General features: G+C 45.9%; 1 non-coding gene across 1 annotated transcript; it reads left to right on the top strand.

Moving 5' to 3' along the window:
• Nucleotides 1-6,933: 6,933 nt before the first annotated feature.
• On the top strand, nt 6,934-7,038 carry LOC116541859. Its single transcript, XR_004264976.1, has one exon. It is a non-coding gene; the product is annotated as a U6 spliceosomal RNA (small nuclear RNA).
• The last annotated feature ends 13,333 nt before the right edge of the window (nt 7,039-20,371 follow it).

Below are 20,371 nucleotides of genomic sequence, written 5' to 3'. Positions count from 1 at the left end.
ACATAGGCAGTCAGAAAAGTCATGGCAGGGGCACTTCAAAATAAATCTCTAAGGGAGCTGTAAAAAAACAAGAAAGAAAGAAAAATATTTTAGACGAATCAAAGCCCTGGAAAAGCCTTCTAAATCCTACCCACTCTGCCAATCACAGGGTTCTTCCCTGAGGGACCTTCAGAAAATTAAGGAGATAGAAGCCAAACTCAGATACCATCGCAGCTCCTTTGTTTGAAAAATCACTCTTTGCTATAAACTTTCATGTTCATGGGACAATCCAACCAGTATTTTAATGATAATAGTAATCACGGAGCATGCATTTCCACTGGAACGTTCGGAAGCCAAGGAATAATGGCATTCTGGCTCTGATGCCTTCTGTCCTTGTTTACATAGTAAACGACACTCTCTCAACAGCGCTTGGAACGATGCCCTTTCATATCTGACAATGAGTTCATCTGGTACAAATAGAGAACCTTGAGGAAATGTGAGTCTGCCTTCCCCAGAGGTCAGAGCTTGTTATGTGAGCGCCGAGCCCCACTGCTGTCCTTGCTGGGCCTGTACCCCACAGCGATGCTGGCCACACCCAGCAGAGCCAGCTGCTCTCTGTCCAGCCCTTCAGCAGGATCTGTGGTCGCTTCTGAAACTGCAGGGTCCCTCTGTGCTGGCTCGCCGGGCCCTGCTGCTCTCTGATGCCATTCTCCTCCAGCTCACAGACGTGCCCGGTGGCACATGGGGTTTTCATTCTAGACAGAGCCTGGGAACCCTGCCCCCATCAATGTTGACATGTCCCCTATCCAAAGGCGCTCCTCTGCAAGGTTTGCAGACCACTGCCTGCCCGAAAATCAATCTGACATCCAAAATGTGTACATCCTACAGTGCCCTAGTGTGCGTTTTACCACTTTTAAAACAAGAGTGGTCCCAACATCTCCCTTAGGGACTAACTAGTAAATTGAGACTTGCTCTCTGAAATATGCCACAGTTATGGCCCTAAAAGTGCCCAAGGCAGGGCCTTGTACTTGGTGGTGGGAAACTTAAATGAAACGCATATGCTCGGTGATTTTCACTGACTGTTAGGCATATGGCAGATAGTCTTTGCCAAGTTACAGAATTAGTATTCCTTTTCCAGATTTCCCCCTCTCTCATACCTGGACAACTGGAGCAGAATTCATAAAATGTGAAAAAGGTGAACGTGCTGAGAGGAGGAGGGAGAAACAATCTCTGTATTTGTTCAGCCAAATGGCTAAACGCGCTGTGACCAAAACCTGGGGACCGAGAATGAGACGCTTCAATTACGTGAAGCAAACTAACATCTCAAGTTACGTTCAGCACAGACACATCTGCTACAGTGATTTTTAAAAACCATATAAAAAGTTGTCAGGCAGCCATTGCCAATACAATGCAATGAAAAGAGCACATGCCCTAAGTCGCGGCTCAGTCCGGGGCACAGACGCCAAGCTGTGTCATCTCCGGCAAGACCCGGAACGTCTCTCGGCCTCAGTGTCCTCTGTGAGGCCTGGATGTGAACCTCACAGGGCTGCGCTGAAGAGTAAATGCGATAATGAATCTGAGGACTCATTGTCAGTGCCACTTAAACGTTCTTGTTTTAAAATTTATTGCTTTTAAAGCCATGTGAATTGGGTGTTGAGACATTTAAAAATTCTCACCACATGTGGCAAGGTTTATAGAGCCCTGACTTACAGAATGCCAATTCACAAACGTCAGCCACACCCGGCTTGGGTGGCTCCATGAGTCTTTGGCTGTGAGAACTGACCTCTCTACACGCTGCTGCTGCTGGTACCGCTGGTGCCTAGGCTTCCTCTGTCTTCTCCCTTCCATTTCTCCTCAAAACTCCTGTCCCATGCCCCACCATCATAGCACAGAACCATACTTTGGGCCTAAGGTAATTAAATAGACTGTTGTAATTGACCTAAATACGGAAGCACCACGCAGAATTAAGGTTGCATGTGAAGAAGTCTGACAATTTCCAATTCCAAGGAGCTGACAAACCAATATACATGTGAAGATCAACATATTTGGAGATCGCAGACCACCTGGGCAGTAATTTTCCATGTGTAGGCCTAGTACAATTTTCTTTTTTGTAGATTGGATAAAGAACGTTCACAGCTAAAGAGAGTACTCTGGCAAATGCTTAAACCTATGATCAAGCTATGACTTGTGATTCTACTTGTCACAAGCTATGATTTGTGATTCTACTTACCCTTCTATTTCCAAAGCTTATTCACACCAAGAGTAGAAGGCTTACTCAATCCGATAAAAGTTAGCTATTAAAAACTTTACAGATAAATTCTGAACACATTTCCCTCTAAGTTTAGAACAAGGCAGGGATGCCCACTCATGCCAGATCTATTCAACCTTGATAGTAGAGTAAGTCAAGAACGATAAATGAAAGTTACAAAGGCTAGAAAGGAAGAATTAAAGCTGTCTTTATTTGTAGGTGATATTGTGTACAAAAAAACATTCAAATTCAGAGATTCCCATGATAGAACTCTCTGAGGTGTTGAAAACATTCCGTATTTTGATCTAGATGATGGTTATACAGGTATTTACTCATTGGAAAAGTCACTAAGCTGTACATTTAAAATATGAGAATTTTACTTGGTACAAATGCATTTCAAAAGAAGTTATATGGTTTAAAATCATCTGCATGAAAATATAACCACTGATGCTTTCAAAACATGTTTGCAAATTATTTGATGCTTCTCCTCTCAAAATGTGGACTGTAACTCCCTCCCCTTGAATATGGGCTGAACTTAATGACTCATGGCCAGTGAATAAAGGCTGTGGAAGTGAGGCCATGTGACTTCTGAGACAAGACCATCAGAAGGATGTGGCTTCCATCTGCCTCTCTCTCTGTTAGGATGACCACTCTGTGGGAAGCCGGTCGCCATAGCATGAAGACGCTCAAGCAGCCTTGTGGAGATGCACGCTTGGTGAGGAACTGAGGCCTCACACCAGCAATCGGCAGCATTGTGCCGGCTGTGTGATCTTCCCAACGTGCGAGTAGATTCGCCAGCCACTCAAGCCGTGGTGCTCCTGCAGTCCTGACTTTCTGACTGCAGCCTCATGAAAGAGCCTGAGCCAGAAACATCCAGTGAAGCTGCTTGTAAATCCTTGCCCCACAGAAAACTTCGAGAGGTAACAGGCGTTTATGGTTGTTTTAAGCCAGAGAGTTTTGGGGGTAGTTTGTTACACAGCCATGGATAATCCTTGTCTTCAGTGTTAGTGATTATGTTTGAACAGGATGCTTCATGGCTGGGCATGATTGAGATGTGAGAAGTTCTATATGTCTTATAATCTAACCTACAAAACAAGCTTCGAGTGCCACCTATAAGGCATGATGTAAACTAAAGCATACCAAGTCCTGAAAATGTAAAAACGCAAGTAATGTTACGTTATTCATTTTCTAGATGCCCCTTTCCACTTGTGGACCCTAAAGCCTCTACATCTGGAGATTGTGGGTGACTTTGGAACAAAATACTAAGAATGCAACAGCCATAAGAAAGTGATATTGTAAGGAGTTTTCCCAGGGTAGAGAACCAAGCATGACAACTGAGGCCTCTTTTGCCAACGTGACAGTGTGAGGAGGAAGAAGGAAAAGCCTCTGACTAGTTGTATTTTGGTCTCATTATACTACTTTGCTTTCTAAAGGTGTCAAGTCCCTATAAATCCTCTTCTTGAAGCACTAGGAAGTCAGGTTCGAACTCACCAAATGACGGAGGAACTGGTTAGAACCTGCATCGCTGTTGTTAGAAGACTCAGATTCTCCCCCAGCACCAGACGCTCTACCTGGAAGGTCACAGCAGCCCTTCTCCTTGCTTACCACTCAGTACTGTACATGAAGAGAAGCTAATTTCCAACACAATGGCCGACTTTGTAGCCACGGGGCTGCCCTTTCAGATGAGCTTAAAGAAAGTTGCCCAGTTGCTTCCAACTCCTTATGCTGTTCTTCCTCAATGCTGCTTCCCCACCATTCTGCTGCTTCTGCATTTTCAACAGTAAGTTTGTTAAACAAGCCCTCTAAAATGCATGGTCATGAATAATTTTAATAGTAAAATGGTTTACACTATAGGTGCTGGAAATAAGTAAGCACCTGATAATGGATTAGTTGCCCTTAAGAATTTCCCCTTAAAAAATCTTTAGCATTTCTCTACAACCACTGGTGGCTGCTTTTGTTGTTATTGTTAGACAGGGTCTCGTTCTGTCACCTGTGCAGTGGCACGGTCATGACTCACTGAGGTCTCCACCAGCCAGGGTCAAGGCATCCTCCCACCTCAGCCTCCCAAAGTGCTGGGATTACAGGCATGAGCCACTGTGCCTGGTCCTCTGGTGGTTTTCTAAGGGCATCAGTTTTGCCTGAAAAGCAAGGAAGAGTTAATGATCAGGAACAAATACCTGAACAAACAGAGCCATCCTCTGTGCCTCAGGGAGATGTGATCCCGACCACAGCATGTTCTTGACGCTGTACACTCACAATGTGTCCTCATGTGAAGTCATCGTGTAAAAAACACACACCTGAAAGGACGAATGAGCAGGAACAGAACGTAAAATGCAGAAATCACTGGAAACTATTCCTAAGGTGACAAAGTTAAGATTCAACAATAAAACCACTAATTTAAAAGAATACAAAAGAAGAAGGTTTTTATGTCAGGAGTAGGGATCAGAGTGGAAATCCAGTGTAGATAATAATCACAATGATGGTGAAAATGACTTTTTAGCAATCATGGAAAGAACAGAAACCATTTAAAGCACTTTCCCCACACACCAAACAATTTGAAGTCCTCTAGGAATCTGGTGGAAGATGAGACTACAGAGGTAAGGTAAGGGTGTCCTGGGAAGAGTTCTTTTTCAAACAAAGGAGCTTTGGAAAACCTCAAAGGAGGCAGAAAACAAACATCTGGGGGGATATGTGTGTGTGTTGCTGTGTGAATAAAGCTGAGTGCCCATGGGCTGCTCCAGCTGGAGTCTGACAGCTGACATGGAGGAGAGTGAGCTGTGGCCAAGGGCAGAGGAGGCGAGGGTCATGGAGGGCGCGTGGCGGGAACATGCCACAGAGGTGATGAAAGGCAGCTTTGTCGACAGAAAGCAGGGAAGCCTCATGGGGAGATGGGAGATGTGGGATTGTGGGATGTTTAGGGTCACTGGAACCATTGGCTCACTGGGGCCACGGGTGGACAGGGGTGCTGAGGGACAAGGTTTCAGGTGGTGACTTCATGGCAGGTGCCTCTTTTATCACCTCCTGGGCCAAGAGCTGGAGGGGTTATCTCAGCACGCCCTGATCCTGCAGTGGGAGCCTTATGCATTTCATTCCTCACTTGCTCCAAGAGATTACTGTGTTCTTCACTGGGATCTCCATGAGGAGGGTGGGGGCATGCAGGATTTAGAGGAAGCCCGGGGGACCCAGCCTACCGGAGGCTATGCGGGGAGGCAGAGGGCATCCTAGCTTTCCCCCCCAAGATTCAGTGAACTGCAGTAAGCCAGAATAGACTCCAACTTCAAGGCGGTGTTTACATAGGACACTCCTGACAGTGGAGGCGGAGCCTGGGGCATGGCTCATAGGACCAGGACTTTTAGGGGCTCAGTGTTACTGGGTAGTCCTGCTCAGCCTGTGCTGCCCCCTCTCAGGCTTTTGATCAGCCAGAGAGTCCACACACACTGAGCAACCACAGAGCGTGTGGCCAAGTCTGAGTGTTCAGTCACATTAAAGGGCCTTACAGTCACAGGGCACACATCTTTCTATTTGTATGGCTTTGCCCACAGTGCAGAAGACCAGATCTTTATGCCACTGCAAGGGTGACATTATAGTGGAAGTTGCTTCTAAAAATGCAGTGGTGAATGTCATATGGAGCAAAGTGGAGTGAAAAACACAAAAGTTTTAGTACTGAAACCAGATAAACCCAGCCCAGCACTCCTCGAAAGCCTCTTGGGCCAGCTACTTGACTTCTCAGTGTTATCACCTTATCTACAAACTTAGGATGCTGTTGTGGATGATGATGAGACTCATCTCTTGCTGCTGATGTTATGAATAACACTAAAGCGTGAAAAGTCACATGAGTGAATATCACCTATTCTTGCTCTAACTCAGGGTTGAGTCTTTGGTTCCATGAAATCCTAGACTCACCCCGTCTGGCTCCATAGCAGGGCTTCCTAGCATCCAGCATGGCTGAGTTTTCCATGAACTTGGGAGGTGCAGACACCTCAGGTTCCAGGGAGACCCATCCACAGGCCCCACACTCAACCCCAGTTGTGTGAGAGGATGCTTTTCTGCAGACATGGCAATGTATCAATCGGGCTGAGTGTCTTACTGCAAAAGAAATTCCACTTCACATTAGTTTTCAGCAGTTACAAACTGCTTCAGAAGTCTGATTCTAGATTCGCTAGTTTTGAGCTTTGCTGAACAAAATCAAAGGAAAACCTACCATTTAGAGACTACCAGATGGCTTTCTCTTTTGTAAGAGATGAAGCCCAAATTAATAGTTGGAGAAAAATTGCTCTTCTGTTTGAGACAAGGAAAAAAAGACACTTCACTATGGGTTTTGGTTTTTGAAAGGTGAAGCCAAGATCCTACTGTGAAATAGCATTTAAGACAACAGAGAATCATACAGTTTTCTACAATAATGTCAAGGGTGGTCTTCACTGTGGGTAGAACTTCATTTCTTCACTCATTCAAGCATTGTTCATTGAGCTAGGATGTACGGATCCCAACAGAGTGCCTTGCATGCTCCAGGCCTGGGTGCTGCTGCGTGCAGCCAGCAGTCTAGTAAGAGGAACAGACATCAATCCAACAATCGCCTCACTGCCACCAAGTGCTGTGAAGCCAGGGCAATGTGCGATGGGGCACTGAGCCTTGTTTTGAAGGCTTCTCTGAATAAGTGACTTCTAAACCAAGATCCAAAGATGGGTTTATAGGCAAAAGGAGTTAGGGTGCTTGCTTCGGCAGCGTGTATACTAAAATTGGAGCAATTCAGGAAAGATTCACATGGCCCCTGTGCAAGGAGGACTCATAAATTCACAGTGTTTCATAGTTCTGCACAACAATGTGAAGGCATTAAATACCACTGAACCGTACACTTACAGTGGTTAAACTGGTACATTTTATGTTATGTAAGTGATAATATGTATCACAATTTTAAAAAAGAGAATGTGCGGAGTTGCAAATGCCCCATTGCAGGCAGAGGCAGCATCAGGTACACGTGTTAGTGGCCCAAGAGGAAAGCCAGCAGCCAGGACTTGTGTGCTGAGATTTGTGGGGTGGCGTGTGGCCCAAGATGAGACTGGGGTTGCAGAATCTGGTTATCGGTCTTTGTCTCAAGGTCAGGGAAAGATTACTGAAAAGATTTTATCAGGGCAGTGACATAATTTGTGTCAAAACAATCACCCTGGACTAGGGCAAGAGTGGTTGGAGGGACAGTGGACGCACCTGGCCAGGTAGAAAGGTGTTAGAGTTCTTCAGGAGACAGTGGTTGTCACTTGGGATAAGGTGCTGCAGTTGAGATGCAGAAAAGGGGATAAATTCAAGAAAACTTGGAGGACAAATGGCTGAACTTGTTGATGAGTTGCCCTGGGGGCGAGAAGGACTCACTGGGACAGATCGCTGGGTGGACAGTGGGGCCAGTAACTGGGGCAGGAAGCACAGAGAGAAGGGCTTGGAGGATGGATAGCGGTGGTTGTTTTGGGCATGGTGTTGAGCTTGTGCCTCAGTGAGGTTTGCAGCTGCCAGCGGGGGAAGATCCTATGCATGGGTGGTTGACTCGGGGCTCGCTAAGGCCTGCACTAATATCTGGTGGAGTCTCTGGGGATTCTGCTGGCTCACGCACTGCACTGTTTTCTGAGACACTTCTGTCACGGGACTGGGGAGGACTCAGGACCACTCCCGAGGGAAAACAGATGGAATGCCCTTTCTGCCTCATGCAGCAGCAGGCCTGCTAACAGGACAGCTGACGAAAACGATCTCTTCTTCTTCTGCATGGCTGCTCCCAAAGAAGCCACACTGGCTTCATGACAGCACCCTGACTGGACCTTCTGGGGCATGTTTGTATTTTAGACCTGCCAATTAACTGTGTGTTCAACTCTGGGTCCTGTAGACCCCAGGATGGGCAGTACTCAGAGCACTTCTGAAGCACTGGCTTATAAGGCAGACACTGTGCTGAGTGATTGAAGCTAAATGTTGCATCCACCCACAGGGCTTGAGTCTCTGGAACAGCTGCCTTTTCATTTAACAATCTTGGAAAATAAAAGCATACTGGCCAGGTGTGGTGACTCATGCCTGTAATCCCAGCACTTTGGGAGGCCGAGGTGGGCTGATCACATGAGGTCAAGAGTTAGAGACCAGCCTGACCAACATGGTGAAACCCTGTCTCTACTAAATACAAAAAATTAGCTGGGCGTGATGGTGCGTGCCTGTAATCTCAGCTACTTGGGAGGCTGACGCAGGAGAATCTCTTGAACCCGGGAGGCAGAGGTTGCAGTGAGCCGAGATTGTGCCATTGCACTCCAGCATGGGCAACAAGATCGAAACTCTGTCTCAAAACAAACAAACAAAAAATAACATACACGGTTGAGATCCACCAGAGGCCGAAGTGGCCTTGTATTCGTGAGCTTCTCTCGTCCCTGCCTCCAGTCCCTCTGTCCTCCCCGGGCCCATCCTAGTGCCATCCTGAAGGAATATCATTCTTTATTCATGCCCTGCTGCTGAAACATGCATAAAGGTTCGAACTCAACAATCAAATGTCAGAAAACAACATTTAGGACATATCACCCAGACCACCAGGCATGAAATAAATGCCTGCAATTAGTCACGCGTGCCTCCAGGAGTAAACATGAGCTGGAATGAAGGACGGCTTTTTAATTATGCCAACAGATGAAGTCTTCTTACTATGTACAGAGAAGCATTCAGGCCAAATTCTGGGGTAAGTTCAGAAATGTAATTCCCTAAAAGTGGCTGGTCATAATTAGTTTGGAAGTGGATGAGAATATGAGGTAAACCATTTTTAGCAATGACTCACTCTCACAGTTAAGGGTGAACATGTACTGAAGGAAACTTGTTAAGCTGTCAAGGTCAACCAAGAAGCTCTTGATGTGTCCTCAGGAACACAATTTGGTATAAGTAAGGCTACATATAAACAAATATGATAAACATATCTAAGGACAACATTCTCTTTTGAGAGTGCTGGAAAGGGCCCCAAACTGAGAATGTGTGGTGTTTCGCAATGCTCTGATCCCATCCTCACCAAGCTCCATTGTCTTACAAATTTGTTCTGCTTGCTGGCTTTGCTGCCGATGGAAGAAGGCATTAACAGGCTGGTACAAGGATGCTGAATTACCTAATCAAACTATTCCTTACTATGAATTGCCGCATTGTTATCTGCATTTATACAAACTCGTTAGGTTCGTGCTGGTCCGGTAGGTATCCTCTAAACTGCCTGGTTCTTTCCCATGAGCCCATAGCCTGAGGGGTGGCAGGATGCTTCACACTTGCCAATGAACAGCATTTTAGTTTAAATAGAACATTCTGAGTTTGAGCATTTGTTCTATTTAGAGCTCCATTTCATGTCAGGGCTGGCTTAAATACTCTTACGTATGGCTCTTAGATGAAAGCTGCCTTTGAGATGGCAGGATCCTATTTTTGTCTTTCTGGATGTGGGGTCCCACAGTATAAGGCTTGTTGGATCATAAAGAATCTGACTAGCCATCATCCTTAGTTCCTGGGAAAGAGACTTTAAGTCACTGGAATTTCCAAGTCATTTGACTGTCTTAGTCTAGCCTAACAAGACGACTCAGAATGGGGCTGGTCACCATAAAGACCAGACATGTGATTACAGGGCTGGGGCTTCGAGCCAGCCTGGCCCCCAAGGAGGGGAGGAGAGCAGGAGGCTGAGTTCATACACATGGCCGGTGTTTCAGTCAATTATTCCTTCACAGAGAAGCTCCAATAAAAACTGGACGTTAATGCTCAGTGGCACTTTGCAGTTTGTGAACACATTGATGCATTGGAGGTGATGCACCTCCAACATAATAAAACTCCTGCACCTTCCTTTAAAATAAAACAGATATTCCTAAGCATAGTGCTTTCCTCAATTCTGTCAATCATTCTAGTAAATTACTAAAACTGAGGGGAGTTATGGGAACCTCTTGAATTTACAACATTTGGTCAGAAGTGTGGGTGACATGGGGATCCTAAAACTTGTGTCTGGCATCTGAAATGAGAGAAATCTTATTGAGTATCCTGCCCTTTGGTCTATGGAGCCTGTTGCTAACTCTGGGTGGTTAAAATCAAAATTGGAGGATATAACAGTGCAGAAAGTTCGTGCTCCTGGCAGGGGAAGAGGCATCACCGGCCTGCTCGGGGTCCTGTGGTCCTGTATGTGTGTGCCATATTGCACAATAAACAGGGGGATGTGTGTCACATCGCCCCACGTCAGATTTGTCTCTCTTAACTTCATTTCATTCTATGTCTTTTGTCTCTAGAGGCACATGTGTTCTGAGAAAGACTCATAAATGTATAAACTGGCATTTTCATTTACTGTTATATCATTGAAATGCCTTGCAACTTTTCTATTTTCAATAGTTACAAAGTCAGAATTTCTCAGGAGGTCTGAAAATTATATTTGAACCATTGGTGTCTGTGCATCCAGTATGTGGCCTGCTATCCAGGAGGATGCTGAACCAAGTGATGTGCCCTTCTTTGAAAAATTAATCCCAGGATCAATCCCTAAATGGGACAAAGGGATGTACTCATGAGCACAGAAGTGCTACTGTCTCAAGAAACCAACTTCTCTCAACTTTTCATTCAGAGGAGGCAGAGTTGGGGGTCAGCCACCCCCATTTCTACTCATGTCAGCCTGCTCCACAAAACTGACAGTTTGGGGTCTGCTAAAAGCCCTTCTGCTCCACTCCTGGGAAAGCTGTTCTCCTTGGGGGCCTCTGACAGCAGCTTCCGCCTCCCGCCTCAGCACTAGTGCAACTTCTGCAACGCTGGCTGCAGGTTAGACTCATCAGGAAGATTTAATAAAATGCCCATGCTATCTCCACACTCAAAAATTCTTGCTTCTCAAGCTAGGCAATTCTCCTGGGCTCTGCTGGCCTTGCAAAGTACCGTGCCTTGCCTTTGCCTGCAACCTGCAGGTTTGATTAACATCTCCAGAAAAGGTGACCCCACGGCTGTGTTTCCTGATGCATTCTTAGGCCAGGTACCTTATGTCTCACTCTTGACATTTACAACTAGAAGGAGAGTTGACAGTTTGAAACACTTCATTTAGTTTTGCAGTTCTAATTAAACATCTCCAGATTCATATTCTTGAAACAAATACGTATCTCATTTAATGAGAACTTCCACGGTGCTAAAGGTTTGATGTGCATTTTCTTTTTTTAGCCCCTTTACTGTGAAATATGACACATATAAGAAACAAAAATACACACCTGAGTGAATTATCAAAAGCAGATGTTGGTAAACCATCACTTAAATTCAGAAAGAAATACAATATGGCTAGCATCCCAGAAATCACACCCATCCCCCTTCCTTGCCACTAACCCCTCTTTCCTTACAAAAGTTAGGTAATAACTTCCCTGACATTTAAGGTAATCACTTCCCTGTTGCTTTTGATTGCCAGTCACCAAATATGCATCTCCAAAGTTGAATTTTGTCTTGCATTTTATGAATTTCAAACATATGGAATGTATGTGTTGTGTCCAGCATTTTCTGCTCAATGTCTGAAATTCACCCATCTTCCAATTCATCCACTATAGCAGTGATCCATTCATCTTCAATGCTATTTAACATTCTACTGCATGAAAAAGGATCCATCTCTCCACTCTATTGTTGAATAACATCTGAGCGAGTTCCAGATTACGGCCATTGAAACTGATCGTTAACAGTGCTGCTCTGAACCCTTGCACGTGCTTCCTGATGTCCACAGGAATTGCTGGGCCATAGGCCCTGTGCAGCATCCTCCACTCCAGCAGACAAAGCTGAGACATTTTCCAAAGTGGCTGCACCAGTTCACAGTCCCATGCTTCGTACTCTCTCCAATACATGGTGCTGCGAGTTATCCTCAAATTAGCTGTCCTGTGCGTGCGTATGACAGCTCTCTGTTTTGAAAAGGATTTTCCATTGTCAGTGAGGTTGAACAGTCCTGTGTTCCACGGCCACCTGACTATGCACCTCTGAAAAGTGTCCATTTGGTTCTTTTATTTGTTCCTCCACTGGGTTATCTGCTCCTTCTGTGTGACTCTCAGGACATTCTGGATGCCAGTCTTCTCTGATGTATGTTACAAAACATCCCCTTCACTCCAAGGCCTGACTCCTCATTCTCCCAATGACGTCTCCACAAGAACGAAGGCGCTGATTTTAAAGTAGGTCAGGTACATTTTCTTATGACATCCTCCCCAAATTCCTGTGAATTAGAATTATTGCCCCATCCCCAAGGTGTGGAAACTGGTGTTTAATGCTTACAGAAGTTAGATAATGTGCTAATGAGTGGCAGCCCTGAGATTAGCTCCCAGATCTGCCTGACGCCAAAGTCCATGCCCTTAATCCCCAGTCTCTACAAATAACAATTGGCTATTTGCATTTGAGTCTTGGCCACAGTCCCAGTAAGCAGCCGGTGAAAGCCAGATTTGTAGATTTCTGTTCCTTTCTTAGCCCCTCTCCCACCCACTACTCCACAATGGATAGGTGCACATCAACGGTTGACTGTTAATTACTACATATGTGCTTAAAAGTGTGAAGTTAGCCCTGCAAAAGTCTTGAAAGAGAAATGTTATCAGGCCATACTTGGTAAAAAAAATTAGCCCCTTCACCTCTTTTATTCATTTTTTAGCAAATTTTAACACCCAAACTCAATCTCTTGGCATGGTTCTCCCATGCATGACTTGACAGGGGAAAGATCAAACATGGGAATTAAAGTGATCTCTCTAGGTCGTCAGATGCCCACTCAGCATCACAGGTAGAAGTGCAAGAGGAACTTTCCAGGAACCTTGCTCTGTGCTGCGCTTGGGAGCATTTCACTGTCTGGCCGTGACTGACGAGGCAATTAGTAGAGGCGAAGTGTGATGTTCACCCATAGTGCTTCATTCTGTGTACAATGCAAGACAGTGAGAAATAGATGGAAAAAGAATCCAGGCAAATGCCAACCAGCAGAAAGCCACAGGAGAAATATTAATATCAGAATAACAAGAAACATTCCCCAGCCCGCCTGCCAACCACATTGCTCAGTCTTTGGTGCTCACCCAGTGAGACAGTTCTTGCATTCTAATATATTTTCCAATGGTCTTTCAAGAAAGGGCCTAAGGATGAAAGAGGGCAATGTGCCCTCCTGACTTGGCCTCTTTTCTAGTGCTAGGTCATGAGAAGGTTCAGCTTTGACTTGACCTTGAGGCATTACCATTGGTTCGAATACAAGGAGGTCTCCCTGGACACCTGTGCCTGGGAATGGACGTGACTCTTAAGGAGCCAGCCCCATATTTATTGCACTGGGAGAGATGCTCTGGGGCATCAAGGAGGTGTCTGAAGAGGTAAGAATTTTCTCCTTGGGAGTGACTGTTCCATAATTTGTTATGGGGGTGGGGGTGGGGTGCAGCTCAGCCAAAACCAGACAAAAGCTGTTTAAAGTAACGATCCCTCGGCAGAAGTTGACAGTCAGGACGTCTGGTGGGAACTTGTGTTGAAGACCACCCCCACGGAGGGATCCTCTGAACTGCAATGCGAACACCCGGTCCCCTCTCTTGCCCGTTTGCCTCTTCCTCCCTCAGGAGATCAGGGCGTGTGGGGTCGGGGATGCCAAACGCCTCCATTTACTTCGGTTACTCCGGGGTGCACCATTCCAATCAAAAAACTTCATTCTGAATGGAACATTCTGAGACTGAAAAGACAGAAGTGCCCTGAAGGCCAGCCCTGAGTAAACCTCAGGGGAGAAGAGCAGCCCCCAAGAAGACCCCATCCCGCACGGTGACTGCAGTCCACCCGCAGAGAACCCCAGCACGACTAAGAGGTCAGTGTGGAGGCCAGACAGATTTCCAGTCAGGAAGACAAGAGTCCTCAGACAGAGGACACTCTAGACGTTCCTGCTAAAATACTAACAGCTACTGTTCATTGCAGACTGTTTATGTTTCCCGTGCTTTTCAAGCACACTGCATAGGTAATCTTCACAGCAGCCCTATGAGGTAGGTGCTTTAGGAAGGAGGGAACGGAAGCTCAGAGAGGTTAAGCGACTTGCCTGAGGGCTCCAGCTCGGAGGCGGAGCCCGGCACTCTCATCGGGAAGCCTGCGGGCTGCGGGCCCGGGAGCGGTCTCCTGCTCTGCCCTCTCCCCGACCACACCGCGCCTTCGGAGAGTCCTGATGCGCATTAGCATGCTAGTGACGCTGAGAAGTCCAGAACAGAATATTTAAAAATGCAGTTGTTTCTATTCTTTATTCCAGAGTTTGTCACACTTAGTTGACGAGTCATGCTTCCTTTGAAATGGGGTGATCAGACCCCAGGACACAAGAGGGGATGAGCCCGGGCGGCTGCGGGCTGGCAGCGCAGGAGCGGGGGAGGAGCGTCTGTTCCCCGCTCCCCGGAGGGGTGTCTCTGAGCGCAGGGGTCCCGCGCCGGGCCGGCTCTCTCAAGCGTCCAGACCGGGGTCAGTCGTATGGCCGATGGCCGGGCAGGAAGGATCACTAGGTGCAGCCAGGGTCCTGGGGCAGAGGCCCGTGTACTGGGGCCAGTCCCAGTGAATTACCTTTGCCCCCCACCCAGCCCCATTCAGGTGTTTTAAATTACAAGAGACAGACAACTACAATGAGAAAAGAAAAGAAAGAAAAGAAAGAGAAAAGAAGAGAAAAAATTAAAAGATTTAAGAGATAAAGTTGGCTCCAAATCGCTTGGGTCCAGGGACTAAAACTCTCTGCGTCTCTCTCTCATCTCTCTCTCCCTGAGCTGTGCCTTCCTGCGCTGGCTTCATTCCTGGGGAACACTCTCTGGGGTGACTGGCAGCAGCTCCAGGCTCCATCGTCTTTATTGTCCACCCAGAAGCGCCAGCAATTTCCTTCCCTGCAGCTCCGGCCCAAGCCTGGGCCCTGGCTCTTCCTGGACTCAATTGGGCCGGGGGGCCATCCCTGAGCCAGTCGCTGGCACCAGAAGGCTGTGGCACTTCATTTGGTCAGGTTTGTGTCAAGCGCCTAGGGGTGGAGCTGCCCTCCCCTCCCCGCAGGGAAGGTGAGTTGAGTTGGGTGTCTTCCTCCTCTCTGCCCGGTACAGTCTGTTGTAAGGGAAAGGGGCACTAGGCACTGGTCAGGCACAACCTACAGCATCCACAATGCCCCCGGCATTGGGAGAGGTGGTTGTGAGCCACGAATTATCTATTCTGTGGCTGGCCTTCAACACAGCAGTTCTACTTTTAGACTTTATCCAAAATACACAACTGGATAAGCATGTGTGTATGTATGTACACACACAGTGAAAACCCAGAAAGTTGGCTGGGCACAGTGGCTCACGCCTATAATCCCAGCACTTTGGGAGGCCAAGGCAGGTGGATCATGAGGTCAGGAGTTCAAGACCAGCCTGGCCAACATGGTGAAACCCCATCTCTACTAAAAATACAAAAATTAGGTGGGTGTGGTGGCTGGCCCTGTAATCCCAGCTTCTCAGGAGACTGAGGCAGGAGAATCACTTAAACCTGGCAGGCAGAAATTGCAGTGAGCCGAGATCAGGCCACTGCACTCCATCCTGGGCCACAGAGTGAGATTCTGCCTCAAAATAATAAAAAAAAAAGAAATGAAAAACCAGAAAGTCAACCAGCGTTAACCAGAAAGTTATCCAGAGTTGTTACATGAAATATGAAATATTCTAACAGGACACACACAACCTTTCTATGTTATCATGTCTGCAATAATGTTTTCAAGGAATTGTTTGTAAATTCTAGTAATGCAGAATATGCTTAAGTAATTCATTTGTTATAGCTCTGAACTTTTATTAAAAAGGAATTGTTCAGGCCAGACGCAGTGGCTCACGCCTGTAATCCCAGCACTTTGGGAAGCTGAGGAGGGTGGATCAACTGAGGCCAGGTGTTCGAGACCAGCCTGGCCAACACAGTGAAAGCCTGTCTCTACTAAAAATACAAAAATTAGCCAGGTGTGGTGGCATGAACTTGTAATCTCAGCTACTCGGGAGGCTGAGGCGGGAGGCTGAGACAGGAGACTGGCTTGAACCCAGGAGGCAGAGGGTGCAGTGAGTCGAGATGGCGCCATTGCATTCCAGCCTGGGCAACAAGAGCAAAACTCCGTCTCAAAAAAAGAAAGAAAGAAAAAGGAAATGTTTAAATAAATCATTCACATCTAAATATTATGCAACCAACAAAAAATAATGTAGATTTGTATTTATCAATTTTAAGATGTCCACAATATGTTACTGAATGGAAAAACAGGTGACAAAAATCTACAGTAAGGCCTCGCTTTTGAAAAGTTATTTATCAATCTTTTTGTGTAGGTATGACTAGAGAGCTGTTACATAGTGTTCAAAATATTAGTAGTGTTTATTGCTGGGTGGTGGCAATGTGGGTAATCTTTACACTTTTTCCTTTTCTGAATTTTTACCATAAACAAATATTTTATAATCAGAAAAAGTCAGGTTATGTATTATTTTCAAAGAAAACGCTTTATTTTCTAAGCTAATGGGAGAATCCTATCTTCTTCCTTTAGAATCTGCATGTTGTCAAGGAAAATGTTACAGTTGCCCTGGAGCGCCTCGATCCTGGGTACGCTCTCCTGCTGCTGCTGCTGCTGCTGTTGTGGTCGTCCTGGGAGAACTGGCTTTGTGCCTGGTTTGCACTTTAGCGCTGCTTCAGTTCTCATGGCGTCTGGGGGAGGTGGCTCTGTGTTGCAAACAATCCTTTGATTTGCCCAACTGTCTTTGGGTGCTACCCATCTCGCCCACATGCCTAGGACAGTAAATCTTTCCTAACGAGTGTCTCTCTCCCTTTCCCTCCCCGTCTCCCCATCTGTAATGTCCCCCATAGCAAAGCCTCCAAGTGCCGTTGCGTCTCCTGGGCTGGGTACGTGCATGTCAGCTTATCTGCACCAAAACCAGCCTGAGGACTTGTGGACTGGTCTGAAACTAGAGAGCTCTTTTTGATTTCATCATTGGATTGCTTTGCAAAAAGGGACCTTTTCTGGTTTAATTTCTTCTGTCAATAATTCTGAATCATGGGTAGCTGTCCAAAAGAAAGAAGGATCTGTTGTTGCTACTCTTTGTCAACATAAATAAAGTTATGGTTTCAATTCAGTAAAGTTTTTTGAGCAGCTGAGGTCGCCTCTAAGTTGGTAGAATAATTTTGCCATTTTTCAATCTGCATTTCACACAAGGTTATTAAAGGAAAAGTGCTAACAAGTTTGAAATGAGAACTGGAATTTTAAACGTGTTTGTCTTGAGCCACAGCATAAGGTACAATTGCAATGCTTTGGTCTCTGTATCTCATCACTTAAACCACACTCTTATTTTTGTACTTTCGCTCACCTTGACCAGAGTAGAGGATCACATAAAGGGTATATTTTCCAAATAAAGCTGTTTGGATCATCATAGTTTTAACAAAGACAATCCCTAACATCTGTAGAGTGCATTCTCCGCACTGCTGCCAGGGCTGTTTGACTAAGACACTAAGACTGGTTCTTAGCACGTTACTTGCTTGCTTAAAAACCTTTGATGAGCCTCCATTGCCTATGTGACAAAGCCCAAACTCCTTAGCTCAGCATTCAAGGGCCTTCCCCATTTAACCCCAACCTTGCCCCCCTCCACTCCCTACAGGGACAGCACAGAGGCCACTTCCTGCCTTTACACAGCTGGTTCCTGTGTCCAGGATGCCCTTGGCCTCTACCTCAAGGCTTCATCTTACTCTCTCTGGGAGACCTCCATGCTTCTCCCCCGGGCACCCAGTGCTCTTCTGAAAGACCTTACCATGCAGACTCAGTTTATGTCATCTTGTCTTCTCTGCTAGATTCTGCACCCTCTGAGGAATCAGTTTCCAAGTCTGGATAAGCATCTGCTCTCCTGGGCAGCGTGATAAAAATACCATCCCCGAGCCCCACCCCAGATCAACAGAACTAGAATCTCTGGGAGCAGAGCCCAGGAATCTGAATTTAAAGCAGTTTTCCAGGTGATTCTGACTGGCAAGCAGGCCTTGTAACCACTGCCCAGAACAAGCATGCATTTTCCATGGGCCCAGCCAGGTGATAGCCAGGAGGGAGCAGAGAGAGAGAGAGGAGGCGGAGAGCTCAGGTGCACTGAGGGCCCACCTTGTGCCAGGTTCTGCCCTGGGAGCATTTATACCCGCTCATTCGATTTCAACCACCGCAAGAAACAGATGATGGTATGCCTATGATGCCAGATGAGGAAACCAAAGCTCAGGGGGTTCGTCTGAGGTCCCCACTAGTACGTAGTGGAGTTGTTAACAAAACCAGCTCTGCTGTCTCTTTGGACTCACATTCGTCTTCCATAGCCCATGTTAAATAAATGCTAGGTAAAATAAATGAATATCTGTGTTTGTAGATGCTCCGTGCCTCAGGCCCCTGCAGATCTAACCAGCAAGGTCTAGCCATTCTGTTTGTTCACGTCCATTCTCTGTCATGGAGACCTGGGAACAACCTCCTAATTCGTCTCCCACCGTCTCCTGCCATCTCCCCTTAAATCCGTCTTCTCAGCTGCAGTGGAGTGATCATTTAAACTTGCAAATCTACCAAAGCTACTCTGCTTGTGGTACATTTTATGACATAGAAGCTTTTCATCTTTATATAAATAAATATGTCTGTTTCTGCCTTGATAACTTCAAGGTTTTCAAACTTAACTGTGAGTATTTAAGCTAGATTTCTAATGCAAATAACAATCCAGGGGTTAAGTTACATACTATATTAAGAGTTTGTACACATTGACATGAAAGACACATCTTAGAAAAATGGGCAGTAAAGTATGCATAAGCAATTCACAGATGAGAAAATTCACCTAATCTACAACCAAATGAAGAGACTCCAATTATGATGTCACTCAACACCCCTCAGACTACAGAAAATTTAAGCTAGCTCTGACAATTAATGCTTGCAGCGATGTGGGGAGAAACATATTCTCATAAACTGTCGGTTCAAATGGGAATTTCTCCAGCCTTTCTGGAAAACCTTCTAGTAGCATGTTAAAAGTAAAAACTGCAAATACCATGTTCTAACTTTCCATTCCTGGGAATCTATTTTCCAGTATCAAACTCCTGTGATAAAGGACCTCCAGAGGAGATTACTTACTGCTGCATTGTTCAAATGCAAAACCCTGGAAATCATGTGACTATTCATCTCTAAAAGAATTGTTAACTTTATTACAGAACATCCACATCATGGGATAATATGGCCAAATTAAAAATGTAAATTGGAATTAAATTCACCTGGGTGCATTTGTATGAAGCATGGTTGTGTGAGGAACACAAGATACACAAAAGAACGTGATCCTGTTTTGTAAGATGTTACCACATGAACACATCCACATAAAGCCTTTTAGATGTATAGTGTGAGTGTGTGTTCAAGTGTGTGTGTGTGTTTGTAGATTTATGTGAACGTGGAGTAACCTAGGTGAGGTTGTTACTGAGGTGTGGGGGTCGCTGACAGTAGTGAGCAGAAAGAAAAGGGACGGAGTTAAGTCCAGACCACAGAGATGAGGGAGAAAAGGTTAGTAAAAAACTGTGATAAGCCCAATCGGCGTGCATGATATGATCATATTTGTGCACCTACACGAAGTTACATAAACATGTATATGTGTGCTTGAAAAAGTACACAATGCGCATCTGATCAGCTGATTCCTCCACCTGAAACCTGTCAATGGCCTGCTGTTACCCTGTGGTTAGATCCGGAGTCTCTTATCTGGCTCCAGAGGCCCCTTCGCCCCTCCCCCTCCTATATACTAGGCTCCTCCCCAGTCTTTGGGCTACAGACGCATCTCCCCAGGGACCTCAGGTCCCCACCCCCTGCACCATCTCCTGATCCTCTTTGGTTCTTCACACTTGCTTTTGTCCTCTGTCCAAGACATCCTCCCTGACACAGTTTCCTGGATAATTCTTACTTGTTTGAATTTCTTTCTTTACTCTATATATTTAGGGTGTACACCATGATGTTCTGATGTACACATGCACACTTGATTAATACTGTCTAGACCTTAGCTAAAGCATCCATTTCTCGGGGAGCTTTCCCTTTTCCTTGATCTCCAGATGTGGTAGCCTTCCAGATGTTCATTCCCATGGTCCTCTGTCCTTGCTCAAGTTCTATTATTTTTATTTAGTCTCCAGCTGTAGTTTATGGCTAATTTGTTGCATTTGAATTGAATGAGAGCCTATGGCAGGGGCCAGCACGACTCCCCG

Source organism: Sapajus apella, unplaced genomic scaffold (assembly GCF_009761245.1).
Source record: "Sapajus apella isolate SASKATOON/1434 unplaced genomic scaffold, GSC_monkey_1.0 scaffold157, whole genome shotgun sequence".
Lineage (NCBI taxonomy): Eukaryota > Metazoa > Chordata > Mammalia > Primates > Cebidae > Sapajus > Sapajus apella.
Note: the sequence above shows the minus strand (reverse complement) of the source record. Positions and strands in the feature narration are given on the sequence as shown.